Source organism: Manacus candei, unplaced genomic scaffold, assembly GCF_025592945.1.
Source record: "Manacus candei isolate 608988 ecotype Guabito, Panama unplaced genomic scaffold, ASM2559294v1 h1tg000127l, whole genome shotgun sequence".
Classification (NCBI taxonomy): domain Eukaryota; kingdom Metazoa; phylum Chordata; class Aves; order Passeriformes; family Pipridae; genus Manacus; species Manacus candei.
Window position 1 is genome coordinate 1,051,248 of NW_026138175.1, and position 10,466 is coordinate 1,061,713.

At 41.3% G+C, this 10,466-nt stretch overlaps 1 long non-coding RNA gene across 3 annotated transcripts; it reads left to right on the forward strand.

Annotated features, from left to right (window-relative positions):
* The first annotated feature begins 54 nt into the window (after positions 1-54).
* LOC127462366 (uncharacterized) lies at positions 55-5,741 on the forward strand. 3 transcript variants are annotated; one of them, XR_007900429.1, is made up of 7 exons: positions 55-116; positions 228-289; positions 383-439; positions 539-720; positions 804-1,312; positions 2,870-4,166; positions 5,201-5,741. It is a non-coding gene; the product is annotated as an uncharacterized LOC127462366 (long non-coding RNA). The 3 variants fall into 3 exon arrangements; XR_007900427.1 differs by lacking the exon at positions 5,201-5,741 and having other exon boundaries at positions 383-432; positions 2,870-3,725; XR_007900428.1 differs by lacking the exons at positions 2,870-4,166; positions 5,201-5,741 and having other exon boundaries at positions 804-1,722.
* Positions 5,742-10,466: the final 4,725 nt, after the last annotated feature.

A 10,466-nucleotide genomic window follows, 5' to 3' on the forward strand; every position in this document is an offset into this window, starting at 1 on the left:
AGTTAAGGTCCCTCCATCTATATGGCTGACTTTGGTAACTCATTTCTATACAGTGTCAGAGGGACTGGATGTAAAGCAGAGATAAACAGAAGAGGCTGGAGGAGCAGAGTCAGAAGGTGGGTTCTCATGTGAGGTCAGAGCCAAGACATGACTTTTGGCCCTAGGTTTACTTGATCATTTGGATGGTTTGGTGGTTTAGTTTTGTTTTTTTGGTTTTTTTTTTCAAGATGCAGAGCCACCGGCCCAGCAGACGATAGGCACTAGAGGGAAGGTGAGCCTGGTGAGGAAGGTGAGCAGGGACTGCAGGACAAAATTAGATGCTTTTTTGCAGGCGGTGTACTTGTGGTGAATCTGTGTACATACTTGTTTTTCTGTTTTCCAGGCAGTGCACCGACTTCTGACGTACACTGCAACGTGATGGGGACCCTGCCTGTAAGAGGTCACGGTCAAGGGGTGTCAGACAGAAACTGCCATGGGGGCAGCAAACTCTTGGGCAGTATCTCAGTACTCACGTTTGCCTCTGGGGTTTTTTTTGCAGGAGATGTAGACAGCCTGACAGGGCCGAAGGCAACTCACAATGAGGAGATGGACACGGTTTGGTCCCCTGGAGCTGTCCTTGTAGGTAATCTCTGAGTATTAAAAGAATCAGCAATGAAGCACTGAGCTTTTCTGATTGCAGGTGCCATCCGGGTAACCTTTGGGAGCAGATGAGCATTGGAGGTGAGTCGGGGGGGGAGGCAGGAGGAGCAGGGATCCACTGCAGCTTTAGAAATGCCCTCTAATTGTTTCTCTCTCTCGCTCAGGTATCCCAGAAGATGACAGCACATTGTCCAAGTCTGGTCAGAGCCAGTGACATGAGGACCTGCCTCGGTGCCAGTGAGTAGAGGGATCGTCGGGACTGGGGCCATGTGCCACACTACTCAGATATGGTGTCTGGTTTTCTTTCTTGCAGTTGACTCCGAGTACTCTCAGGATGACAGGAACCTCTGAGCCAGCCCAGGTGCCCCTCCTCTGCATCAAAGATGGATTCACATCCCCGGCTCTCGGAAAGATGAGTGCAGGGCAAAGACCCAGAGAGGGGTTGGGAGTCGATGCAAGTATGTGCATTGCCCGGAGGGATTTTTGCAATTAGTATGGTGCAATGGGTGTCCTGTAGCAGGTTATTTGGAGACATCAAAGGAAGGGCTTACTTTGTATCATTGGATTCCCATGTGCAGGGCAGAGCAGTTCCGGTCTGTGTCACGTCCTCTGTCTCCTCCATGTTTTGTGTCCTTCGTCTCTTAATTGTGTCACATGGTGTGTGTCATCACAGGTATGGGGTGTCTCACTTGGGGTCAGCCTGGAACTGCTCTGCCCTGCTACGTGGATCAGTGGGTAGATAGAATATTGCTCAGGGTCCCACATCAACATGTCAGTTGCCTTAGTCAGTCGAGCCAATGGCTGTACGGTCCTGCCGGACGGAGCAGGTGTCCATAACTCGTGTGCAATCATTATAGCTGAGTGTTGTGGAGCTGATGGTACTTGGATAGCAGGGCCTTGAAGCTGGGTTGTCATTTGTATTCTTGTATGCTGTGGTCAGAGTTCTCACTCGCTCAGTGGAAATGAGTTCTTTGAAGTGGTTAAGGTCTCAGTGACCATGTGGGTGACCTGAATAACCCTTTGTTTGTTTGTTTGTTTTTCTTTTCAGATAAGTGCACACAGTGTACCCCAGACCGAGACGAGTTGAAGCAACCTGGGAAGAAGGTGGTCTTGGGTGTTGGATGAAGGATGTCAGTTTTAGCTGTAGGAGTCCTTTATCTTGTGCCTTCTTGGTTTTTATTTTCCAGATGGGGCCCAATCGGTCTCAAGGTGTAGCGGCTCGGCAGGGAGACAAGCGAGGTGAGAATTTTACTCCCCAGCCAAATTTGGAGTTAGTTTTAGGATGTCATCTATGTGGTCAATCTATGCGTATATGTTGTAACTGTTTAATTTTTTTTCTAGGTGATACACAACCCTCTACCCGTCTGCTGAAGGTGCCGAAGGTCCATCCTATAAGAGGTCAAGCTAAAGGAGCCCGAGATAGCCAGTATGAGGCAGTACATCAGCACAAGCCTCCATATCTGGGTTGTCTTGCAGCGACTGTCTGTCCACTTCACAGTGTGTAGCAATGCTTCGGCGTGCAGTCTGATGGGGTTTAGAGGTTTTTGGCTTTCCTTGTGAACCATCCCTAATGTTTGAGAGCTCAGTGTTTGAGCATTTACCCATTTCATTTGCAGGGGCGATCTTGGGAGCAGCTGAAGAGAGAGGAGCCTTCTAGGTGAGTTGGGGAGGCAGCAGGAGGAGCGGGGATTCACTGCAGCTTTAGAGATGCCCTCTAATTTTGTGTCTCACTCACTCAGGTATCCCGGAAGGTGACAGCCACAGTGTTGGACTCCGGTCAGGGCCTCGGTGATGGTGAGTAGGGGGATCACTGGGGTTCCAGCCCCATGCCACACTACTCAGATATTGTGTATGGTTTTCTTTTTCACAGTTGACTTCGAGTACTCTCATGACAACAGGAACCTCTGAGCCAGCCCAGGTGCCCCTCCTGTGCATTGAAGATGGATTCACAGCCCTGGGTCTTGGAAGGATAAGTGCAGGGCAAAGACCCAGAGAGGGGTTGGGAGTCGGGGCAAGTATGTGCATTGCCCGGAGGGATTTTTGCAATTAGTATGGTGCAATGGGTGTCCTGTAGCAGGTTATTTAGAGACCTCAAAGAAAGGGCTTACTTTGTATCATTGGATTCCCATGTGCAGGGCAGAGCAGTTCCAGTCTGTGTCACGTCCTCTGTCTCCTCCATGTTTTGTGTCCTTTGTCTCTTAATTGTGTCACATGGTGTGTGTCATCACAGGTATGGGGTGTCTCACTTGGGGTCAGCCTGGAACTGCTCTGCCCTGCTACGTGGATCAGTGGGTAGATAGAATATTGCTCAGCCTCACATCAACATGTCAGTTCCCTTAGACAGTTGAGCCTATGGCTGTTCAGTCTGTGGGCAGGATTGTCTTGCGATGCCCCGCTTGGGTGTATAGAGTCCCAGCTAGGTAGAGTAGCAAACAGTGTCTATGGTATGGGCATTTGTCAGGGGTCTTTGGGCTTATAAAATGTATAGGCTCAGTTTGGGGGTAAATCCAAGGTCACAGAAGGCACACTTCAGAGTCCCTTCCCTTTTGTCTTACAGCCACCCAAAGGAGACTCAGGTTCCTGGGGTGAAAGACGGCATCGGTTTTCCCGGAACTTCCGGCGACCGGGGAGAGATCGTCCGAGTGATCATCGATGGAAACTTCTGAGAGCCACGGGGAGTCCCTGCCCAATGACTTCTGGACTGCATCGTGTAGCATCATATATGTTTATTTAGTGTTGCAGGTTGCTTCTTAGGCGTAGTTATTGTATTTTACAACCAGAATAGGAAAAGTCCAGCCGCCGTTTATGTTGTCATTTGTATTGCCTTGTACCACTCTGTATCATACACTTGTGTAGTTGTAGTCGTATCGGTCCGTATCTGAACGTCACGGCGTCACATTCCGTGTGTCAGGAATTGTATATCGTTGCGCCTTTGTTTGTAGCACTTTTTATGTCGTGTCACTTGTATTGCCATGTAATGTTCTGTCTGGTATACTTCTATATTTGCAGTTGTATTGCTCTGTATGTGAATGTCATAGTGTTGTATTGCTGTGCATCAGTTAGGAATTGTATAGCTTTGTACCTTACTTTGTTTTGCTTTTGATATTCTGTCATTGATACTGCCTTGTAATGCTGTGAGGGGTGTGCTCGGGCATGAGCGGCATGCGTGTTTTGTCAGGCTTGGCAATTTGTTTCTTTTTGGAGTTTTTTTTTTTTGAGGCTCCACGGGAACCACGTTCCCAAGGGAGCGTTTTGAGCGTGTGCCGATATTCAGGGTTGGCTTGCGGCTTTGGGGTATGGTGGAGGTGTGGCAATGCAGGGGATGGGTGTGTGTAATGTAGTATTCTAACCTTGTGTTTGTTTCTCTTTCAGGATTTTTTCCACCATTTTAGCTTTAGAATAAAAAAACCCCAACCGGGTGTTTTTTTTTTTTTCCCCCCTGCTGGGGTTTTTTTTCCTAGGTCCCAGCCAGTCTGCGAGGCGATGTTCATCGCCAATGTTTGGGCACAGGCCGACCCGGGACCTGGGTTTTGTCAGGCAGGATGATTTTTTGATTTTTGAGGCTTCCCGGGAACCCCGTTCCCAAGGCAGCATTTTGAGCGTACGCCGATATTCAGGGCTGACTTGCGGCTTAAGGGAGTGGTGGAGGGGTTGGGTGTGTGTAATGTAGTATTCTAACCTTGTGTTTGTGTTGTTTCTCTTTCAGGTTGTTGTTAGATAATTTTAGCTTTAGAATAAAAAAACCCCAGCCGGGGGATTTTTTATTTTTTTTTTTCCCCTGGCTGGGGTTTTTTTCCCAGGTCCCAGCCGGTCTGCGAGGCGATGTTCATCACCAAGGTTTGGGCACAGGCCGACCCGGGACCTGGTTTCAGGCAGGCCAATTTTTTCATTTTTGAGGCTTCCCAGGAAGCAGCATGTTCCCAAGGCAGCATTTTGAGTGTGCACCGATATTCAGGGTTGGCTTGCGGCTCAAGGGAGGGGTGAGGGTGTGGTGATGGAGGGGTTGGGTGCGTGTAATGTAGTACTCTAACCTTGTGTTTGTTTCTCTTTCAGGATTTTTTCCACCATTTTAACTTTAGAATAAAAAAGCCCAAGCTGGGGGATTTTTTTTTTTCCTCCCGGCTGAGGTTTTTTTTCCTAGGTCCCAGTTGGTCTGCGAGGCAATGTTCATCGCCAATGTTTGGGCACAGGCCAACTCGGGACCTGGGTTTTGTCAGGCAGGATGATATTTTCTTTTTTGAGGCTTCCCGGGAACCCTGTTCCCGAGGCAGCATTTTCAGTGTACACCGATATTCAGGGCTGGCTTGCGGCTTAAGGGAGGGGTGGAGGTGTGGGGATGGAGGGGCTGGGTCCCTGTAATGTAGTATTCTAACCCACTGTTTGTGCTGTTTCTCTTTCAGGATTTTTTACACCATTTTAGCTTTAGAATAAAAAAACCCCAACTGGGGGATTTTTTTTTTTTTTTTCCCCCCCCCGGCTGGGTTTTTTTTCCTAGGTCCCGGCCGGTCTGCGAGGCAATGTTCATCGCCAAAGTTTGGGTGCAGGCCATCCCGGGACCCAGGTTTTGCCAGGCAGGATGATTTTTTGATTTTTGAGCCTTCCCAGGAACCACGTTCCTGAGGGAGTGCTGTAACTTGGATACTAACCTGTGTTGTAAGCTGTATTGTAACTTGTATGCTGTCCTGTGTTGTAACTTGGATACTAACCTGTGTTGTAAGCTGTATTGTAACTTGTATGCTGTCCTGTGTTGTAACTTGGATACTAACCTGTGTTGTAAACTGTATTGTAACTTGTATGCTGTCCTGTGCTGTAACTTGGATACTAACCTGTGTTGTAACTTCTGTACTAGCCTTGTGTATTTCACAAGGTCACAACAAGTCATTCAATAAAGTTGCAATAAAGGTTTGGGGACTTTTCCCCTCTTAGGGGGTTTTCCCCCTCTTTGGCTCCTGTCTTTATTTTCTGTCATGTAGTCTTTTCTGTTTTTCTCTTCCCTTCTTTCCCTTGCTCATCTTCATCTCTCTTCTCTTGCCTTCATTTCTCTTAGTCACTTCTCTTAATCTCTTCTCTTAGTCACTTGTCTTGCTTTTAATTCTCTTGCTCTCTTCTCCTCCTTTTAATTCTCTTCCTCTCTTCTCCTCCTTTTAATTCTCTTCCTCTCTTCTCCTCCTTTTAATTCTCTTGCTCTCCTGCTTTTTTTTCTCTTACTCTTTTATCCTGCTTTTATTTCTCTTGCTTCTCTTATTCTGCTTTTGATTCTCTTAGTCTCTTCTCCAGCTTTTCATTCTCTTAGTCACTTCTCCTGCTTTTCATTCTCTTAGTCACTTCTCCTGCTTTTCATTCTCTTAGTCTCTTCTGCTTTTACTTCTCTCACTCTCATCCCCTGCTTATAAGTCTTAGTCTCTTCTCCAGCTTTTAATTCTCTTGCTCTCTTCTCAGGCTCCTCTCCTGATTTTAATTTCTTTAGGCTCTTCTCATGATTTCAATTCTCTTAGGCTTTTCTCCTGATTATATTTCTTATGCTCTTCTGATTTTAAATTTTTAGGCTCCTCTCCTGATTTTAATTTTTTTAAGCTCCTCTCCTGATTTTAATTCTCTTAGGCTCTTCTCCTGCTTTTAATTTTTTAGGCTCCTCTCCTGATTTTAATTACTCTTAGGCTCTTCTCCTGTTTTTAGTTTTTTTAGGCTCTTGTCCTGTTTTTAATTTTTTTTAGGCTCTTCTCCTGATTTTAATTCTCCTAGACTCTTCTCCTGATTTCAGTTCTCTTAGGCTCTTCTCCTGATTTTATTTCCTAGGGCATTCTGATTTCATTTATTAGCCTCCTGTTCTGTTTTTAATTTTTTTAGGCTCTTCTCCTGATTTTAATTCTCTTAGGCTCTTCTGCTGATTTTAATTTTTTTAGGCTCTTCTCCTGATTTTAATTTTTTTGGGCTCTTCTCCTGATTTTAATTGTTCCTCGTTCTTCTCCTGATTTTCATTTTTCTTAGGGTCTTCTCCTGATTTTATTTCTTAGGCTCTTCTCCTGATTTGAATTTTTTTTAGGCTCCTCTCCTGATTTTAATTCTCTTAGGCTCTTCTCCTGTTTTTAATTCTCTTAGGCTCTTCTCCTGATTTTAATTTTTTTAGGTTCCTCTCCTGATTTTATTACTCTTAGGCTCTTGTCCTGATTTTAATTCTCTTAGGCTCTTCTCCTGATTTTATTTCTTAGGCTCTTCTCCTGATTTTAATTTTTTATCCTCCTCTCCTGATTTTAATTTTTTTGGGCTCCTCTCCTAGTTTTATTTCTCTTAGGCTCTTCTCCTGTTTTTAATTCTCTTAGGCTCTTCTCCTTATTTTAATTTCTCTTAGGCTCTTCTCCTGATTTTAATTTCTCTTAGGCTCTTCTGATTTTAATTGTTCCTCAGTTCTTCTCCTGATTTTCATTTTTCGTAATCTCTTCTCCTGATTTTAGTTTTTTTAGGCTCTTCTCCTGATTTCAATTTTTCTTAGGGTTTTCTCCTGATTTCAATTTTTCTTAGGGTTTTCTCCTGATTTTAATTCTCTTAGGGTCTTCTCCTGATTTTAATTCTCTTAGGGTCTTCTCCTGATTGTAATTTTTTTAGGCTCCTCTCCTTTTTTAAATTTTTTTAAACTCTTCTCCTGGTTTTATTTCTCATAGGCTCTTCCCCTGTTTTTAATGCTCTTAGACTCTTCTCCTGATTTTATTTCTCTTAGGCTCTTTACCTGCTTTTATTTTTTTTAGGCTCCTCTCCTGATTTTAATTTCTCTTAGGTTCTTCTCCTCATTTTAATTTTTTTAGGCTCCTCTCCTGGTTTTATTTCTCTTAGACTCTTTTCCTGTTTTTCATTCTCTTAGACTCTTCTGATTTTAATTTTTTAGGCTCTTCTCCTGATTTTAATTTTTTTGGCTCTTCTCCTGATTTTATTTCTCATAGGTTCTTCTCCTGTTTTTAATTTTTTTAGGCTCCTCTCCTTATTTTAATTCTCTTAGACTCTTCTCCTGATTTTAATTTTTTAGGCTCCTCTCCTCATTTTAATTTTTTTAGGCTCCTCTCCTTATTTTAAATCTCTTAGACTCTTCTCCTGATTTTATTTTTTTTAGACTCCTTATTTTAATTCCCATAGGCTCTTCTCCTCTTTTGAATTTTTTTAGGCTCTTCTCCTGATTTTAATTTTTTTAGGCTCTTCTCCAGTTTTTAATTCTCTTAGGCCCTTCTGATTTTATTTCTCATAGGCTCTTCTGTTTTTAATTTTTTTAGGCTCCTCTCCTGGTTTTATTACTCTTATGCTCTTCTCCTGTTTTTAATTTTTTTAGACTCCTCTCCTGGTTTTAATTTTCTTAGTCTCTTTTCGTGATTTTAATTTTTTTTAACTCTTCTCCTGTTTTTAATTTTTTTAGGCTCTTCTCCTGATTTTATTTCTTAGGGTCTTCTCCTGATTTTAATTTTTTTAGGCTCCTCTCTTGATTTCAATTCTCTTAGGCTCTTCTCCAGTTTTTAATTCTCTCAGACCCTTCTCCTGGTTATAATTCTCTTAGGCTCTTCTCCTGATTTTATTTCTCTGAGGCTCTTTTCCTGTTTTTAATTTTTTTAGGGTCTTCTTCTGATTTTAATTTATTTTAGGTTCTTCTCCTGATTTTAACTTTTTTAGGTCCTTGTCCTGGTTTTATTTCTCTTAGGCTCTTCTCCTATTTTTCATTCTCCTAGGCTCTTCTGATTTTAATTTTTTTAGGCTCTTCTCCTGATTTTAATTCTCTTAGGCTCTTCTCCTGATTTTATTTCTTAGGGTCTTCTCCTGATTTTATTTTTTAGTCTCCTCTCCTGCTTTTAACTTTTTTACGTTCTTCTCCTAGTTTTATTTCTCTTAGGCTCTTCTCCTGTTTTTCATTCTCTTAGGCTCTTCTGATTTTATTTCTCTTCGGCTCTTCTCCTGTTTTTAATTTTTTTAGGCTCTTCACCTGATTTTAATTCTTTTAGGCTCCCCTCCTGATTTTAATTTTTTTAGACTTCTCTCCTTATTTTAATTTCTCTTAGACTCTTCTCCTGATTTTATTTTTTTTAGGCTCCTGTCCGTATTTTAATTCTCTTAGGCTCTTCTCCTGATTTGAATTTTTTTCGGGTCTTCTCCTGATTTTAATTTTTTTAGGTTCCTCTCATGATTTTAATTTTTTTAGACTCCTCTCCTGATTTCAATTCTCTTAGGCTCTTCTCCTTTTTTAAATTCTCTTAGGCTGTTCTCCTGCTTTTATTTCTCATAGACTCTTCTCCTGTTTTTAATTTTTTTAGGCTCCTCTCCTCATTTTATTTCTCTTAGGCTCCTCTCCTGATTTTAATTCTCTTAGGCTCCTCTCCTGATTTTAATTCTCTTAGTCTCTTCTCCTGATTTTAATTCTTAGTCTCTTCTCCTGATTTTAATTCTTAGGCTCTTCTCCTGATTTTAATTTTTTAGGCTCCTCTCCTGATTTTAATTTTTTTAGGCTCCTCTCCTGATTTTTATTTTTTCACTCTCCTGTCCTGTATTTATTTCTCTTAGGGTCTTCTCCTGATTTTAATTCTTAGGCTCTTCTCCTGATTTTAATTTTTTAGGCTCCTCTCCTGTTTTTAGTTTTTTTAGGCTCTTCTCCTGATTTTTATTTTTTTAGGCTCTTTTCCTGTTTGTAATTTTTGTTGGCTCATCTCCTGATTTTAATTCTCTTAGTCTCTTCTCCTGATATTAATTTTTCTTAGGGTCTTTTCCTGATTTTAATTCTCTTAGGCTCTTCTCCTGATTTTTTTTTTTTAGGCTCCTCTCCTGATTTTAATTTATTTAGGCTCCTCTCCTTATTTTAATTCTCTTAGGCTCTTCTCCTGTTTTGAATTTTTTTAGGCTCTGCTCCTGATTTTATTTTTTTTAGGCTCTTCTCGTCATTTTAATTCTCTTAGGCTCCTCTCCTGTTTTTAATTCTCTTAGGCTCTTCTCGTGATTTTATCTCTCTTAGGCTCTTCTCCTGTTTTTAATTTTTTTTAGGCTCTTCTCCTGATTTTTATTTTTTTAGACTCTTCTCCTGATTTCATTTCTTAAGGTCTTCTCCTGATTTTAATTTTCTATCCTCCTCTCCTGTTTTTAATTTTTTTAAGCTCCTCTCCTGATTTTAATTCTTTTAGGCTTTTCTCCTGTTTTTAATTCTCTTAGGCTCTTCTTTTGATTTTATTTCTCTTAGACTCTTCTCCTGTTTTTAATTTTTTTAGGCTCCTCTCCTGATTTTAATTTTCTTAGGTTCTTTTCCTGTTTTTAATTTTTTTTAAGCTCCTCTCCTGGTTTTATTTCTCTTCGGCTCTTCTCCTGTTTTTAATTCTTTTAGGCTCTTCTGATTTTATTATTCTTAGGTTCTTCTCCTGTTTTTCATTTTTTTAGACTCCTCTCCTGGTTTCATTTCCATTATGCTCTTCTCCTGTTTTTAATTCTCTTAGGCTGTTCTCCTGATTTTAATTTCTCTTAGGCTCTTCTGTTTTTAATTTTTTTAGGCTTCTCTCCTGATTTTAATTATTTTAGACTCCTCTCCTGATTTTATTTCTCTTAGGGTTTTCTCCTGTTTTTAATTTTTTTAGGCTCTTCTCCTGGTTTTAATTACTCTTAGGCTCTTCTCCTGTTTTTAGTTTTCTTAGGCTCTTCTCCTGATTTTAATTCTTTTAGGCTCCTCTCCTGATTTTATTTCTTGTGCTCTTTTGCTGATTTTAATTTTTTAGGCTCCTCTCCTGATTTTAATTTTTTTAGACTCTTTTCCTGCATTCAATTTTTTTAGGCTCTTCTCCTGATTTTATTTCCCTTAGGGTCTTCTCCTGATTTTA